The sequence below is a fragment of the Canis lupus genome, chromosome 31 (genome assembly GCF_048164855.1).
Source record: "Canis lupus baileyi chromosome 31, mCanLup2.hap1, whole genome shotgun sequence".
NCBI lineage: Eukaryota > Metazoa > Chordata > Mammalia > Carnivora > Canidae > Canis > Canis lupus.
In genome coordinates, this window is record NC_132868.1 from 35,949,444 (window position 1) to 35,965,216 (window position 15,773).

The following is a 15,773-nucleotide window of genomic DNA, read 5'->3' on the forward strand; positions in this document are numbered from 1 at the left end:
CTTTGGCTCCTGGCACCCACCTGGTGGCCCGTGGCAGGCTTGAGGTGTCAGAGAACCCGTGCTCCAGCCACAGCCTCCGTGTGGCCCGGGAGGGCTGGCACCTAACTCTGGGGTGTGTGCTATGCCCGGTGAGATTCAGTTCCAGGTGCCTGGTAACAGGCCTCTTGGCCGCTTTCTCTTCCTTGTCTCACTTCCCCATTCCCCTATCCTGCATGCTTCACCTCCCAAACAACTTACTTGTAATCAAATAATTTATTTCAGGATCTGCCTTGGTGGGGGGGAAACTGCGGGGTGGGGGGGGGAGACTCAAACTACAGGCCCCTGGAGGGGAAGGATGATGGGGGCCTGATTCAAGCAGGGAACACATAGCTGGTGACAAAGGAGGCAAGCTGGACACACGTTCTAAAGATGTTAAAACTGAAGAAAGAAAATATCAGGGGATTCCAAGGTGGCCCCCATGTTTCTGATTTGGGCAACTAGAAAATGGCAATGCCATGCGCTAAGAAAAGGAATAAAGGAGAAGGAGGAGAAGGAGGAAGGAGATAGACTCAGAGTTGAATATGCTGAGTCTGAGGGGGTGAGGAACAGCCAATGGAGTTGAGAAGTAGGACGTTGGCTGTTCCAGCTGGCCTGGGATGACCGGCCTGAGCTGGACCATCCATACCAGGTGGAGTGAACTGCTCCTAGTTTTGTGCTCATTGTCTGAATCTCCTTCCTGCTGGGGGAAGTTATAGAATGAATGGAGGCAGGGCCCCTCCACCCCTCAGAGTGATCCCCAGGGGAGCACATTGCCTTTCCAAGCCCTTAGCAGCTTGGCCAGTCAGATGCCCCACCAGGGATTTTTGCACGTGGATGGGATAAAGCACAGAGGCAAGCACGACCTGATCTTTCTTTCTTCTTCTTCTTTTTTTTTTTTTTTTTTTTACTACCTGATCTTTCTGACTGAGTGTGGTAGAGTCAGGATCCAGTGTTTCTGGGAGTGACGGCAGCAGCAGCAGCGAGGTCCCAGCTCCTATCATTTCCACTGGGTCAACTCTAGGGGAGGGAGGCCAAGAACCCATGCGAAGTTCGCCATCGTGGTAGGAGCTGCAACTTCAATTTCATCTTTGGATTTGAAGAAGGATCAAATGTTCTGTTTCTTAAGCTGGGAGGCAGACAGGTGAGCGTTTGCTTTATTTTCTGCTTGTCCTATTTTAAGCAAGCTCGGTGCATTTTAAACACTCTTTCGTATGGATATTTCACAACGAAGCTGTTCAAACACAGAAAAACACATTTTTTTAAACAGAAGTAACAACATAGAAATTATATGCAAGGGTGAAAAGGATATAATGTGTGGATTTGCTTTTTTTTTTTTAAAGGGAGACAAATGAGGAAGATTCGCAGAATGTTGGTAGTTGTTAAAGCTGAGAGAGGAGTGTGATGGTCTTTGGGATGTTCTCTTTATATTTTTTGTATGTTTGAAATCTTCCCTAATTATAAAACTTAGAGGCAGGAAGGGTGTGCAGGGCTCATGGAAACACGAATGGAGAGCAAACTCTTAAGAATAATCCGGAGATGGGGATCCCTGGGTGGCTCAGTGGTTTGGAACTTGCCTTTGGCCCAGGGCGTGATCCTGGAGTCCCGAGATGGAGTCCCATGTCGGGCTCCCTGCATGGAGCCTGCTTCTCCCTCCTCCTGTGTCTCTGCCTCTCTCTCTCTCTCTCTCTCTCTCTGTCTATCATGAATAAATAAATAAATAAATCTTTAAAAAATAATAATAATAATCCGGAGAAAACCCAGTGCCTCACACATTAAATGTCACCAACGCTCATTTGTTGATCGATCTCAATCTAGAAACATGGTCATTGGCTGGAAACAGGACTAAGCTTTATCTAATCAGAAAACTAAAGTTTTAGGAAATCTGAAGCCTTGAGTCACCAACAGCTCCCAGTTTGTTTTCTAGAAATTCAAACTCCTCTGACCTCAGATCCCTCACTCACCTGTGTGCCCCCAGAGGTTCTCTCTGGGCAACTACGGACCTAGTCCTCTCCTTGGTAGCTGTTGTAACTCTTGGTATTATTAATCCTACTTTTCTTCTTCTAAAGTTCAGAAAACTTTTCCCTGAATGGATTTCTGCTCTTCTGGCCCAACTTGGACAGCCGGGATTTTAAGATGCCACTTTACTGCCTTGCTTTTTAAGCTCCGCGGAGCCCGTGGCTCCCCCCACCTCCGGCCTCCACCCCTAAGAATAGAACATGGAACATGTTCCCCAAGGGCTGGCTGGGAAGCATCTGGGTGATACCACCCTGGACCGCCGCAGCTCCTAGGAGTGGAATGAAATCTCTGCTTTTCCAGGATTTCTCCCCTCCTATTCAGGCCCAAACGTCTGGGACATGCAGCAGTATCCAGCTTTATTCGTTGTTCTATCCCAGGGTCCTGGAGGAATGTGATCAAAAGAGAATCCCAGCATATAAACCAGCCACACCTGCACATTTTATTACAAGTGTGTTGTTTGTTTGTCCGATTCGGATGGGGAAGGGATGGCGGAAAATCAAGAGCTATGGGAAGACTGTCCTCACAGCTCAGCTCCTCTGCTGTGGGCTTCATTCCAATTGGTGCAACAGGAGATCTGGGGCCTGTGTTTGCTTTTCTTGGCACTCACAGAGGTGGTGTCTGTAGCTGAAGACACTGGGGCTGTTGCCAGAAGCCCTGCTGGAGCTGGGACTGTGTGATTCCAGGTTCCAAGATCTCATCTGCTCGCAGCGATGGGGAACATTTTGATCTTGGCAAACGCTCCCATGCCGGCACTCCATGTCCCCCCAACTCTTCTCCCCGCTTCCCTGACCCCGGGCAGAGCAACAGGGTGACCTCTGGACACACACAGCTCTGCAGAGCCGCTGTGCACCTCCCCCGGGAACTCGGCGCGGTGGACACAGACCCGGTTACAAACTGCCAGTGACCGGGCAGTGCCTTAACCACGGGCCCCTGGGGGAGAGGAGGAGAGTGAGGCTCCCTTCCTCGGTAGCTGGCCCCACAGCCCCGAAAACTGCGGAGGGGGATGCCCTCTGCAGGGGCCGCCTTCGGACACTGACTGCTGGTGCCCTGCAAACCGCCAGGGCCCGTGACAAGTCAGAAACACAAAATACATCCCCTTGGAATGGGAGACGCGAGCCCCTTTCTGGGCGATTGCTGGTCACTAACATGAGGTGGGTATTCTCCACCAGGGCGTGAGCCCAGGGCCAGGCGGGATCGTCGACGTCTCCAGAACTCTGGACGTGGTCAGGCTGCAGGGCCTTGCAACACTGAGGCCCGGGTGTGTGAGGCCACCACTACCTTCCTTTTGCACGACCATCCAGCTCACTCCCTGCAACTGTGGCCCCATTCCCACATACCCACCCCCCCCCCACCCCCACGGTAGCCCCCCAGCCCAGGCTCTCACACCCTCGCACGGTGATTCCACTCATTCCTGTTCTCAAAGCAGCTCCTCCTGCATCCGGTCCTGCTCTGAGCCCGTGTTTCTCCACCTCCAGTCCGCAGACAGGACAAAATCAAATCCCATAAATTCTTTCTCTTTCCCAGTGCTCCCCTCCTCAGGAGCAGCATCCCTAGTCGTTTTATCCCAACCCCTTAGCCTCCCTCCTAGATGCAAAAGACATTCAGAGTTTTTGCTCCACAGTGTGATTTTAGTTGAGACACAGCCCCCAGTCATCTGATAGAGGTTTTCAAAGTAATTGCTATTGAGTTTTACTAGGTACTAGGTGCCTGATAACTATTATCCTCTCCAATCCTTATAACCATCGTTTTGCGGATGAAGAAATTGTGGTCCAGAGAGATTAATTTGCCAAAAGTGACCCAGCCATTAAATGGTAGAGCCAGAAAATAACATTCAGCCTTCTAAGCCCAGAGCCCAGGCTTTTAATCACTGCTGCATATTGCATCCCAGCCCCTAAGAGCACCCCCCTTTTAAGATTTCCCACCCTCTCGTTACACTCCCCCTTGTCCGGATCACTTATTTACTGACTTCAAGGAGCATTTGCCACCTTACTCCGTGATGTTAACCAAAAGCTGGCTCTTTCTCCTGCCATCCCTCTGGGGCTCCTCCCAGCTTAACTGCTCTGAAAACTCCTCTAATGTCAGTTAGGATACTTTGGGCTGCAAGGATCTAGGCTGACTTAACTGATAAGGGTATCGATCTAGCATCATAAGAATTGTCAAGGGTGGGGCGCCTGGGTGGCTCAGTAGGTTAAGCATCTGCCTTTGGCTCAGGTCATGATCCCCGGCTCCTGGGATGGAGCCCCACATCCATCGGGCTCCCTGCTCAGTCGGGAGTCTGCTTCTCCCTCTGCCTCTGTTGCTCCCCCTCCTTGTGTTCTGTGCGTGTGCGTGTGTGTGTGTCAAATAAATAAAATCTTAGAAAAAGAATTGTCAAAGGTGGATCACATCTCGCAGCTACATGATTGAGCAACTTGACGCTGCCATCAAGGATCCAAAGATCGGGACGCCTGGGTGGCTCAGCAGTTGAGTGTCTGCCTTCAGCCCAGGGCGTGATCCTGGAGTCCCAGGATCGAGTCCCACATCATGCTCCCTGCATGGAGCCTGCTTCTCCCTCTGCCTGGGTCTCTGCCTTTCTCTCTGCCTTTCTCTCTCTCTGGGTCTCTCATGAATAAATAAAATCTTAAAAAAAAAAAAGGACCCAAAAATCAAGGATCTCCCCACTGTGTAAATTTGATCCTCAAGAGGTTAGGGTGGCTGCTGGGAGCACCTGGCGTCACATGCTCACTCACTGAGTGAGTGCAGTCCCAGTGCAGGTGACGGATGGGAGTGGAAAGTCTCCTCCAATCATGTCTGAGTGGACCAGTTTAGGGCCTGGGCCCACCCCAGTAACAAAGAGAGGCTCCAAGTGATTGGTTTGATCCCTGCTTCTAGGTCCGCACTTTGTTCATCATCTGAGGGGCCTAGATGGATACGGGCAGCCTACGCACCCAGCCACGCACCCCAGTCTGCCTCCCCTCGCCTCCAAATACAATCCCTGGCTCCTTAGCTCCCGGGCTGTGCCCCCCACAGGGCTGGAAACTCCTGGTGGAGGTGCTTCTCTCTAATTTGCCCAAAGGTACCTTTGGGGTGGGGCCTGCTCACCTTCAAGAAAGTCCCAGCTGTCCAGCTGTGAGGAGGGCAGTTAGCCCCCAGCCCCCAGCTGTTTGCTCCTTCAGTCTGCCCAGCTTTCAAGGGCTGTGTGCCTTCCTTCCTGCATGGCCTCAGGTCTGCATCATGCCTCCCCCCGCCTCCCCAATCTCACCCTCCTCTGTTCACTGGTGTTAACTTCTCAATAAGCCCTTTGTCCCCCTAACTCCATTTCAGGACCTGCTCCCCCAAAGAACCCAGTCTGCAGAAGTCCCCAGATGGTTAGCTGTGACTCCTTCTATAACCTCTGTTCCCGCCCATGTACCTTGCATCTCCAGAAAACATGTTCCTCATCCTCTAGATTCCACTGCTCCTGCTAAAACTGCTTTTTATCTGCCTCCTGACCTTCAGTCCTTGACCCACCCCCCATCCGAGTCCCCCCCCCAGCCACCAGCAGGCTTCCCTTTCTGTCACACCTCAGCCTGCACACACACACACACACCCCACCCAAGCCGTGACTTTGCTAGCACCTGACTTCTCCGAGACCCTTAGGCCAATCCTCAGCCCTGGGAAAGCTACAGTAAAATGTCCTTTCTTTCCTCCTGCTAGGAGTCTACTGAAAACTGGGTTTAATGACTTAATGACAAATCCACACTATCTAACTTTAATTGGGCCCTCAGGGCCGCTCAGTGATTATTTTACTAATCTCTGTAGACTCCCACTGCATTGATGCCAAATGTTTTCCTCTCTTTGTTTCCTTGTGTCCCTTCCTCTTAATTTCTCCTCACACCCAGAGGATGAATTGTTGACCTTCTTTTTATGTTGATCAAGTTTGTAGCTCCTAAATGAGCCCCTTAGAGCAGACATGGGTTGCTTTTACCTACCCAGATCCATCATACCTCAGTCTTCTTGGAGGAATGGCACCTCTCCCACCTCTAGTCCATGTGGCTCCAGTGGACTGGCTCCCCTCTCCTCCAAAGCTGGGTATGGCTGGCTGGCCAGCGCACAGTAAACAAGTCACGCATGGGCTTGTGGGTCAAGCCAAACCAATGAAGCCCTTCTCAGAATTTCCAGGGCGGGTGGGGGTGAAGGGTACAAACCCTCTTTGGGGATTGCTAATCTGTAAAGAAATAAGCCTGGTGCTCTAACAGTCCATTTTGCCCCTCAAGGGGAGAGCCTGCCTTAAGAAGAAGCCAGAGGAAAACAAATCCTGTCCTGGTGGCGTCCTAGATCCACCGATCTTGCAGTCATCATACCACAGGACTTTTCAATTCCGTGACCCAATAAATTCTCTTTTTTACCTCAGCCAGTTGGAATCACATTTCTTATACTTGCAAACAAGGGTCTTATCTCTAACCTCCTATTAATCCCCCAATTTTTTCCCATCTTTACCTGTTCTGACTGATTCTCGTCTGTTTCTTTCTGAAGTTCCATTCTTATTTGTATAGTTTTCCTGCCATGCCTTATGTTCACTTGAGGCCTTGTTTAATCCATTTCCCTTTCTCCACTGACTTCTTCCCTCACCGCCCATCTTCATAACTGGTGTTGGCTGAATAAATATTACCCAACTATTTCAAAAGTGTAGTGTTTGGTAAGAACGCACAAAAGGCACTTCTAACAGTGCAAGAAAGTGATTTTTTAAAAAGATGTTATTTAAACATTCATTCATTCATTCATTCATTCACGAGAGATACAGAGAGAGAGGCAGAGACACAGGCAGAGGGAGAAGCAGGCCCCCTGTGGGGAAGCCCACTGTGGGACTCGATCCCAGGACCCCAGGATCATAACCTGAGCTGAAGACAGACACTCAACCACTGAGCCACCCAGGTGCCCCCAAGACTGTGAGAGGGACCCTTGTTCTTTAGGGGGCAGGGAGGTCTGTTCCAAACGATGGAGGAGGGAGAAGCATCCAGAATGGCACAATTTATCTTTCTCTGTGTGTCCCCTTGGGCATATGTTCCTCGAAAGGATGGTAGGATCTCAGCTTGACACTCTCTTTCTCTGGCAGCCGGTATGTCCTGTGCCTCGGGAGGAATTGTTTGGTGCCCTACCGGGGTGAGCACAATGTGAGCTGTAGTGTTGTGTGTGATAGTTTTCGCAGCACCCAGAGGACTCACAAGCAGGGGGAGCAGGACTGCGTGCGTCAACAGCCTTCAGAAACTCCTCAGTGGTCAGCTGTTGGGTTGTTTTCTTCTTCATTTAACTTCATCTTAGATAATATATTTACATGGTCTGACATTCAAAACTAGCTAAAAAGATAAATACAGATATAAAATGGTCATTCCCCCATCTGTCCCATTCCCCTTTTCCATCAAGTTTTCTGCAGTTTTTGGACTACGCGTCTGTATTCATCTGCTATTGCTTGATAACAAATGCCACAAACTTAGTGGCTTAAAACAAAACATGCTGATTAACCCCTTGTTTCTGAGGGCCGGAGGCCTGAGCCCGAAGACAAAGTTTTCCATCCCAGGCCTCACAAAGCTGAAATCGAGATGGCAGCCAGGACTGGAGGTCTCATCTCGAGCTCAGTGTAAGTCTTTGAAGCCTGTTCAGTTCCTTAGGGTTGTAGGGCTTAGGTCCCTCCTTTCATGCAGCTGGTTGTCCTGGGGTTGCTCTCAGCAGCTCTAGAAGTCTCCTTCAGGTTCTAGAAATCTGGGTCCCCCCCCCCCCATGTGCTTCATAACATGGCTGTTTCCTTTCTTCCGGGCCAGGGGGAGAGCATCATATTGACCAACCTCACCCACACTTGAGGGGAGGAGTTGATACAAGCCATATATCCTAGGAGGACACTGGGAGCGATCTGAGAATTCTGCTCACCACAGTCTCCATTGCTGTTGAGGTTTGGTTGTTTTTATGTAAACAAAGCAAAAATGTCCACACACACATACGTCCTTTGATGGACAGTGGCGTGTCTTTTATTCTTTTCTCCATCTTGTCTTTCGTACTTAATAGCACATCTGGAGCCCATTTCAGAACATACAGAGAAAGTAGGCATTTGTAGTAGGAGTTTATCCTCTTACATGGCTTAAGGTATTAATCCTGCTTCATCTTTTTCAAATGTCTCCCAATCAGTAATTTTTCAATCCAAAGGAAAAACTGAGGAATAAAAGTCATCAGAAACCAAGATCAAAAGGAAAAAACAACTATAATAAAATGCTTAATTGAAGGCTTTCTCAAGGCTGATAATGGGAAGTAACACCACTTAATTATCTGGCCAGGTATACGATGCCAACTGTCAAACACTTTTATTGATCTGAACTTGAAAAACATTGAAACTGCATAGTCTGTGGTGAAAACATGAGGATGAATCATTGATTTCAGTGTAAGAACCTGCGCACTTCTTATGCTTGCGTTGACCCACCTTCCTCTTCCCAAGAAATGCTATGAAACTGCAAAATCTCAGCCCTAATTTTTTCCTTCCAAGTTCAATTATGTACAAAAGTCCTTAAAATACCCTGGGTTTCAAATTTATATACAGTCAAATTCACTCTTTGCGTGTATAGCCTATAGGGAGTACAATACGCCTGCGTAAACGTTAGCCTTCTATTTAGAGTTACTATTAGCACATCAAAGAAAATGAAAATGTAGAAGAAGCCTAACAATAACCTAAGTCTCTCTTTACCCTTCCCCCTTTCATGCTGTAGTTGCCACTTACATTACATCTACATGCATGATGAAATCCCCACCAATCTTACATTTTTTACTATTAACAGTCATAGAGTTGTATTTTTTTTTTATTTTGGTTTTTTATTCATGAGAAACAGAGAAAGAGGCAGAGAGAGAAGCAGGCTCCCCACAGAGAGCCTGATGCGGGACTCGATCCCAGGACCCCGGGATTATGACCTGAGCCAAAGGCAGACGCTCAACCACCGGGCCACCCAGGTGCCCCATTATATAGCTTTTACATAACTTATGAGGAGGGGTGGCTCAGTGAGTTGAGCGTCTGACTCTTGATTCTGGCTCAGGCTGTGATCTCAGGGTCATGGGATCATTCCGAGTTGGACTCCATGCTGGGTGTGGAACCTGTTTCTCCCTCCCCTCTGCCCCTCGGTCCGATAAATCAATTAATTAATTAATTAATTAATTAACTTAAGAGAAAAAAATTCCATTACATTTATACAAGCATGCATTTTTTCCTCCTTCATTCCTACTCTTGCAACTTTCCCTCTGGAATCATTTCCCTTTAGCTTGAAGAAGTCCCTTCATCAGTTCTTTTCGAGCAGGTCTGCCGGCAGTGAATATTGTTAGTTTTCTTACTGTAAGGATATCTTTACGTCGCTGTCATTCCTGAAGGGTATTTTCAGTAGATCTAGAATTCTCAGCTGAGGGACACCTGGGTGGCTCAGTGGTTGAGCGGCTGCCTTTGGCTCAGGGCATGGTCCTGGGGTCCTGGGATCGAGTCCCACAGCAGGCTCCCTGCATGGGGCCTGCTTCTCCCTCTGCCAGTGTGTCTGCCTCTCTCTGTGTCTCTCATTAAGAAATAAATAAAAATCTTAAAAAAAGAATTCTCAGTTCTCGATTATTTTCTTTAAGCAATGTAAAGACCTTGTACCACTGTCTTCTCGGCTCTGAATAATGTGTTATTCTTCTCTGGCTGCTTTCAAGATTCTTTTTTTCTTTACCTCTGGTTTTCAGCAGTTTGATTATAATGTGTCTGGTGTGGTTTTCGTTTAGTTTATTTTGTAACGTTATATGTTTCACCATATTGGAAAGTTTTCAGCAATTATTTCTTCAAATATTTTTTCTGAACCAATCTCTTTCTCTTTTGGGGACTGCAATGACACATATGTTATACCTTAAAATATTATCCCATAGGTAACTGATGATCTGTTCATTTTTTTAAAAATATTTTCTCTTCAGTTCTTTACTTTGGATGATTTCTAATGATCAGTCTTTAAATTCCGCCATCCAGTGGGCTCCCTTTTACTTCACACATTGTATTTTTTTAGTTCTAAAATCTCCATTTGGCTTTGCTGTTTGTAATTTCAATTTCTTCCCTCAGAATTACTGTCTTTCATTCATTTCAAATGTGTTTCATTTCACTTCAGGAAGGGTGATTAGAATAGCAGTTTTAAAGCCTATGAACCTCAACACCTGGATTATCTCAGAGTTGGCATTCTATTGATGGTATTTTCACTTGAGAATTGGTCATATTTTCCTGCTCCTTTGTATGTTGAGTAATTCTGGATTGTATTCTGGACATTTTGAGTATATGTTGTATTAGGAAACTCCAGGTCCTATTAAAATCCTCTGAAGAATGTTGACTTTTTAAAATTTTAATAGGCCAGACACCCAGGACTCTAAGATGGCATCATTCATACCAGTGAAGGTGAAAAAGCTCATGGATGTTAAACTAGGAGAGTCGCCAAACTGGATACTGATGTGGGATTTCACCCCAAAGGCATTGCTGGAGTGGTTCAAAGAGGAGGTTACTACCGGCCTTACAGTAAGTATGTCAATGTGAAGAAAAGGGGCGTCGCTGGGATTTCTACGGTGCTGGCGGCCTGTGTGCTTTTCAGCTACTGTCATTCTTAACAAGGAACTCAAACATGAGCAGCTACACAAGTACCACTGAGGGCCCAACGTGGAGGCACATTCCACGTTCCTGACCGTGACCTTTGCTGGGCACCCTTGAATCTTTTCATATCCTAATTAAGAATTAACACCCAATAAAAGATGAATGGCTCATGGAAATAAATAAATACTTCAATAAGATTTTAACAAGCCAGTAACATAGTTATTTTCACACTATAAGTTCTGCTTTTCCTTTGGTCAATTAGTTTCAGTGTCAGTACTGTTTTCAAATCTTCTGTTGTGCTGCTTTGTTCTATACCACACCTCTGCTTCTTAGGGATTAGTCTTTGAATTGTGCAAAAAATTATGGCATAGATTGCTTTTCAATATCTTTGTTAGGCAGCCGTGGATCTTTTTTGTGCATACAAAGCGCAGGTTTGACATTTAAGAGTCCAATATGATGTTTTCTTTCATCAAGTCTAAGCATGATATGGATGTTATAATGTGAAGTATTTTTTTATTATTTGTTTCTTATGCCATTGTTGCTATTCTCCTACCATGTCTACTTAGTAGTGTTTTTTTTTTAAGATTTTATCTATTGATTTATTTATTTATTTGCGAGAGAAAGCACAAAGTGGGATGCTCGGGGGGAGGGAGAAGCAGGCTTCCTGCTGAGCAGAGAGCCAGAGACAGGGCTAGATGCCATGACCCTTAGACCAAGACCTGAGCCAAAAGTAGACACTTAACCAACTGAGCCACCCAAGTACCCCCTTAATAGTGATTTTTATTTGGATCACAAAACTACTAAAATTTATTTTCTTCTATTGTTGAAAGAATTTTGTTTTAAAATTTTGTTTTTTTAATATCAAAAAGTCCATACAGGTGAAGGGCACTTTTTACCACTTTATGTTGACTTTAATCCAATTTTCCCTTGGTCTCAAATTATCTCACTTTTGCAAGGAGTCATTCTATATCCTCTGAGGAGATAGAAATTTCATTAAAAAAAAAAAAAAAAAACCTATCTAAAAATAAAAAAAATAGCTACCTGACGCTAGAATGCATGGATTACCAGAGAAATTGAAGAACGTATTTCTCTGTAGTTTTTAAGATAATTATTTGTCTAGTCAGTATAATTAACTTAGGATAGCTTAGGGCAAGAGGAATGGAATCCTTTCAAAGATCCGAATTCAGTGAACTCTGAACACGGCAATTTCAAGGAGGTATCATCAAACAACCCAAAGCATCTCTAAGAGAAATCAAATTGTTCATAAGCTCTTGTCTGTCAAATTTTAGCCCTCCCACACCATTGCCAATTATGCATGTTCCACTTTTCATGCCTCTCTCCAGAGCGTTGGGAAAGGAAAATAAAAGCCATGACCTCTGAAAAGTACTGTCAACTAATGGCCACGGTCCACATATCCCATCTTGTTGTCTGTGGAGAAATGTTTCATATTCAAATTGTTTCCATTTCTTTTACATTGGTAAAGTCAATAGAAAAATATATGGTAGACTAACCGGGAGAAGAAAATAGCTTATTGGAGCACCTGGGTGGCCCAGTCAGTGAAACATCAGACTCTTGATTTTGGCTCAGGTCATGATCTCAGGATCATGAGATATAGCCCCACATCAGGCTTCGTGCTCAGCATGGAGCCTGCTTAGGGTTCTCCCTCTCCCTCTCCCTCTGCCCCTCCCATCCCCCCACTTGTGCTCTCTCTCTCTCTAAAAAAATTTATAACATCTATTTTAAAGAAAGAAAATAGTTTTATTATTCCATTAACAAATTCCTAGTGAGTGTGATTAGCATGAGGATTTTCGCATCAAATAAAATATGGCTTAAGTAATGAGATAAGGATAATACACACCTGACATAATACCAGCTGCTTTTTTTTTAAGTAGGCTCCACCCCCAGCACGGAGCCCAATGCAGACTTGAACCTACGACCCTGAGATCGAGAGATCGAGACCAGAGCTGAGATCAAGAATTGGTCACTCGAACGACTGAGCCACCCAGGTGTCCCTCAACTGCTTTTCAAGAATATACAATAAAAATAATGTAAGAAGGGAATGTAATTAGCTTGCATAATTCAACCTGGGTTTATTCCCATTTACCAGCTGTGTGGTCTGACATAAATTGTGTAACCTCTCTGAGTCCCCCTCTCCTCAATTATAAAATTGAGAGAACAATAGCTACACAGTAGACTTTGTTAGAATTCAATGCTTAACAGAGTAGATAATTAACGTTAGGTAAATATGAATCCAAAGGTCAGTAGAACTTCTAGAAGAGAGTCTATACATGTGTCTGAGAAGTGTCCTTGGGAAGAATTTATCCCAGCCTCTTAGATATTTTACAAATTGGATAAAGCAGAAGAATCTCTCAGAACAGTGCCACATAAGGCAGAAGAACACATCTTCCCTTCTAATAAAGGTTTCCTTGCTGCAATATCCAATTCAATTAGATTAGCCTGGATGTTTTTGGAAGGACCTGACTGTAATAATGCATAAAAGTTTTTCTAATAGCTGGCCAGGAGCTTTTGCTGACACTTAATGAAATCTGTTTAATTACTCCAGCAGCCCCTATATCGGCTGCTCTGCTGGGGTCATTGGAAAACTCGACCCTGTGGTACTTGGGCTACAAGAACACCTTCTGCTGATTGAAGCCTGGACCCTGTGGAAATGTTTTAATGTGATCCCTGAAGCATGTCCTAAGAAATGCTGTCAACGCATATTCTTCTTTGTCAGGCCTTTATTTGGTCAGGAATACTCCAGAGTTCTGTCTTTCTGCCTGCGGTTTGCCACACTGTCTCCCATTTGCTCTCGAATCTGGTTTAGTCACGTTCAATGAAGCAGAGGTAGCTGAATTAGAGGGACATCATCAACATTACTCCCCCAGAGAAAATTCCCCATCAGATAAATCACTAAACCAGCTCCCACGTTCCGAGGCACAGAAGCCACATCCTTGCCACCTGATTGTTCCCTTGCAGAAAAGCAAGTTCTCAACGTTGTGCGCAAAGGGGCATGCCCAACAGACCACATGAAAAGCTGGGGTTGATCGCAAGTCCCCAGCATAAAATAATTTTGAAGGAAAAGGCAACAACAAATGGGCGACTCGGTCAGAATTCGTACAGTCACAGGTGGATTTTTTTTAATGACAAATGAAAGTTTTTTGGACACAACTAATGCACATAAACTAACAGGTATGGCATGATCCTTAAGAATCCATAGCCTCTGGGGCGCCGGGTTGGCTCAGTGGGTTAAGAGTCTGGCTTTGGCTCAAGTGATGATCCTGGTGTCCTGGGATCGAGCCCTGAGCTCAGCCGGGAGTCTGCTTGTCCCTCTCCCTCTGACCATCTCCCACTGCTCATGCTCTCTCTGTCTCTCACTCAAAATAAATAAATAAAATCTTTTTTAAAAAATCCATAGCTGCTTATATAAACATAAATGCTGTACATTATGAATTGGTAAAGCAGAGTGACTCAGTATTGACGAACATATTTGCCATAGCTAAAAGTGTGGGAACATTTCCCCCAAGGTGTGTTGCTGCTGTTGTTATGTGTTTGTAATGCATTGGAATGCCCACAGAATAAGAAATTGCCTTAACTGTGATCATCTGACCAATTAAAAGTCTTAATGTCATGAGTTTTTCACTAGTTCCAAGAGCGGAGAATGTCCAGTGCACAGAACTAACTCAATAAGGATTTTTATTGTCCGACATACCTGGTATTTAGAATAAAATGAAGGCTCACATTGCTTGAATAAGTTGTAGACATTTTAGGAATGGGATCATTGAAAAAAACCCGATTTCATGACAATAATTCTATTTTACAAACTGTATTAATCCAAGGAAAAATTTTCAAAGCCACTATCTACATTTTAACCCATTCAAAGCAAACCCGAATACTTGTACTGCATTTTCAGTTTAGACATTTAGATGTCTCATACACAAGAAGGATACTCCTAGAATTGGAATCTTTCCTTCCTAACCCAGCATGCTAAAGGGAATGAAGGAAAAAGAAGGACAAATAAACAATAAAGGGAATGAAGATTTTTCAACTTGACAGTAATAAGTAAGAACCTGGCCTTTCTTTCTGTTCTTCAACTACCAACAGCTCTTCAACTCCCCTCAGAAGGTTCAGAACAGTTATGGACCGACAGACCTACATACCAGGACACCAAGGCATTGACCTGGAGAAAAATGAGAGGATATTTCTGGGTCAAAAAGAAAATCATCACAATAAAAATCCACAGAATATCTAGAAATAAATATCAAACAAATGTTCAAGACGACTGTAATCACAGCAATAAAACAAACAAAAACAATAAATGAGGTTACAAAACTTTGAAACAGACCTTATTCCTGGATAGGAAAATAGCAATTCTGAAAAAATTTTTTTTCTTTTTTAAGATTAATTTATTTATTTAAGAGAGAGAGCACGCACACGTGCACAAGGGGCAGAGAGAGGGAGACAAAGGGGCTGAGCAGGGAGCCAAAAATGGGGCTCCAACCAAGGACCCTGAGATCATGACCTGAGCCAAAATCAAGAGTCAGATGCTTAGCTGACTGAGCCACCCAGGTGCCTCCTGAAAAAAATTTAATAATACCAAACTAATCTATATGTTTATTCGCATCCCAAACTGTCAGTAGTGGTTACCTCTGAGCAGTGGGACTGGGGGAAATGTTTGCTATACATACGTTGACAGACAAATCTTCCAAACAGCAGCTGCTAAGAAAAAAAACAATAATTTTATAGAAAATCTTCACTTACAATTGAATTTGAGATATTTCTGTTCTCATAAGCCCTTGGCTATTCCTGACACTGGCAGTTGCTCTCTTCGGGACTGGGAGAAGGACCCAGAGTTCCTCTGGGTAAGGACAAAAGATAGGACCGAACAGGTTACAGAAGAATAAATACAAGTTCTTAAATACGTGAAGAGAAGCTTGGCCTTATTTGTAATAGGAGAAATGATGTAAAATAATACACATCTAAGATAGAATTTTTCACTCACCAGGTTGGCAAAAAACAAAGTTTGATAACACTCTATTAACATGGCTATGGATAAATAAGAACTCTTATACATTGGTTGAATATTATTATACTGCATGTATGTTATGAATTAGTTGCATTTCCATGATGAGCAATTGCATGTTACTTATTGAAATGA

The 15,773-nt window shown here is 44.7% G+C and overlaps 1 long non-coding RNA gene across 1 annotated transcript; it reads left to right on the top strand.

Moving 5' to 3' along the window:
* The first annotated feature begins 359 nt into the window (after positions 1 to 359).
* LOC140622276 (uncharacterized) lies at positions 360 to 12,837 on the top strand. Its single transcript, XR_012022044.1, has 3 exons — positions 360 to 1,159; positions 10,384 to 10,546; positions 12,511 to 12,837. It is a non-coding gene; the product is annotated as an uncharacterized lncRNA (long non-coding RNA).
* The last annotated feature ends 2,936 nt before the right edge of the window (positions 12,838 to 15,773 follow it).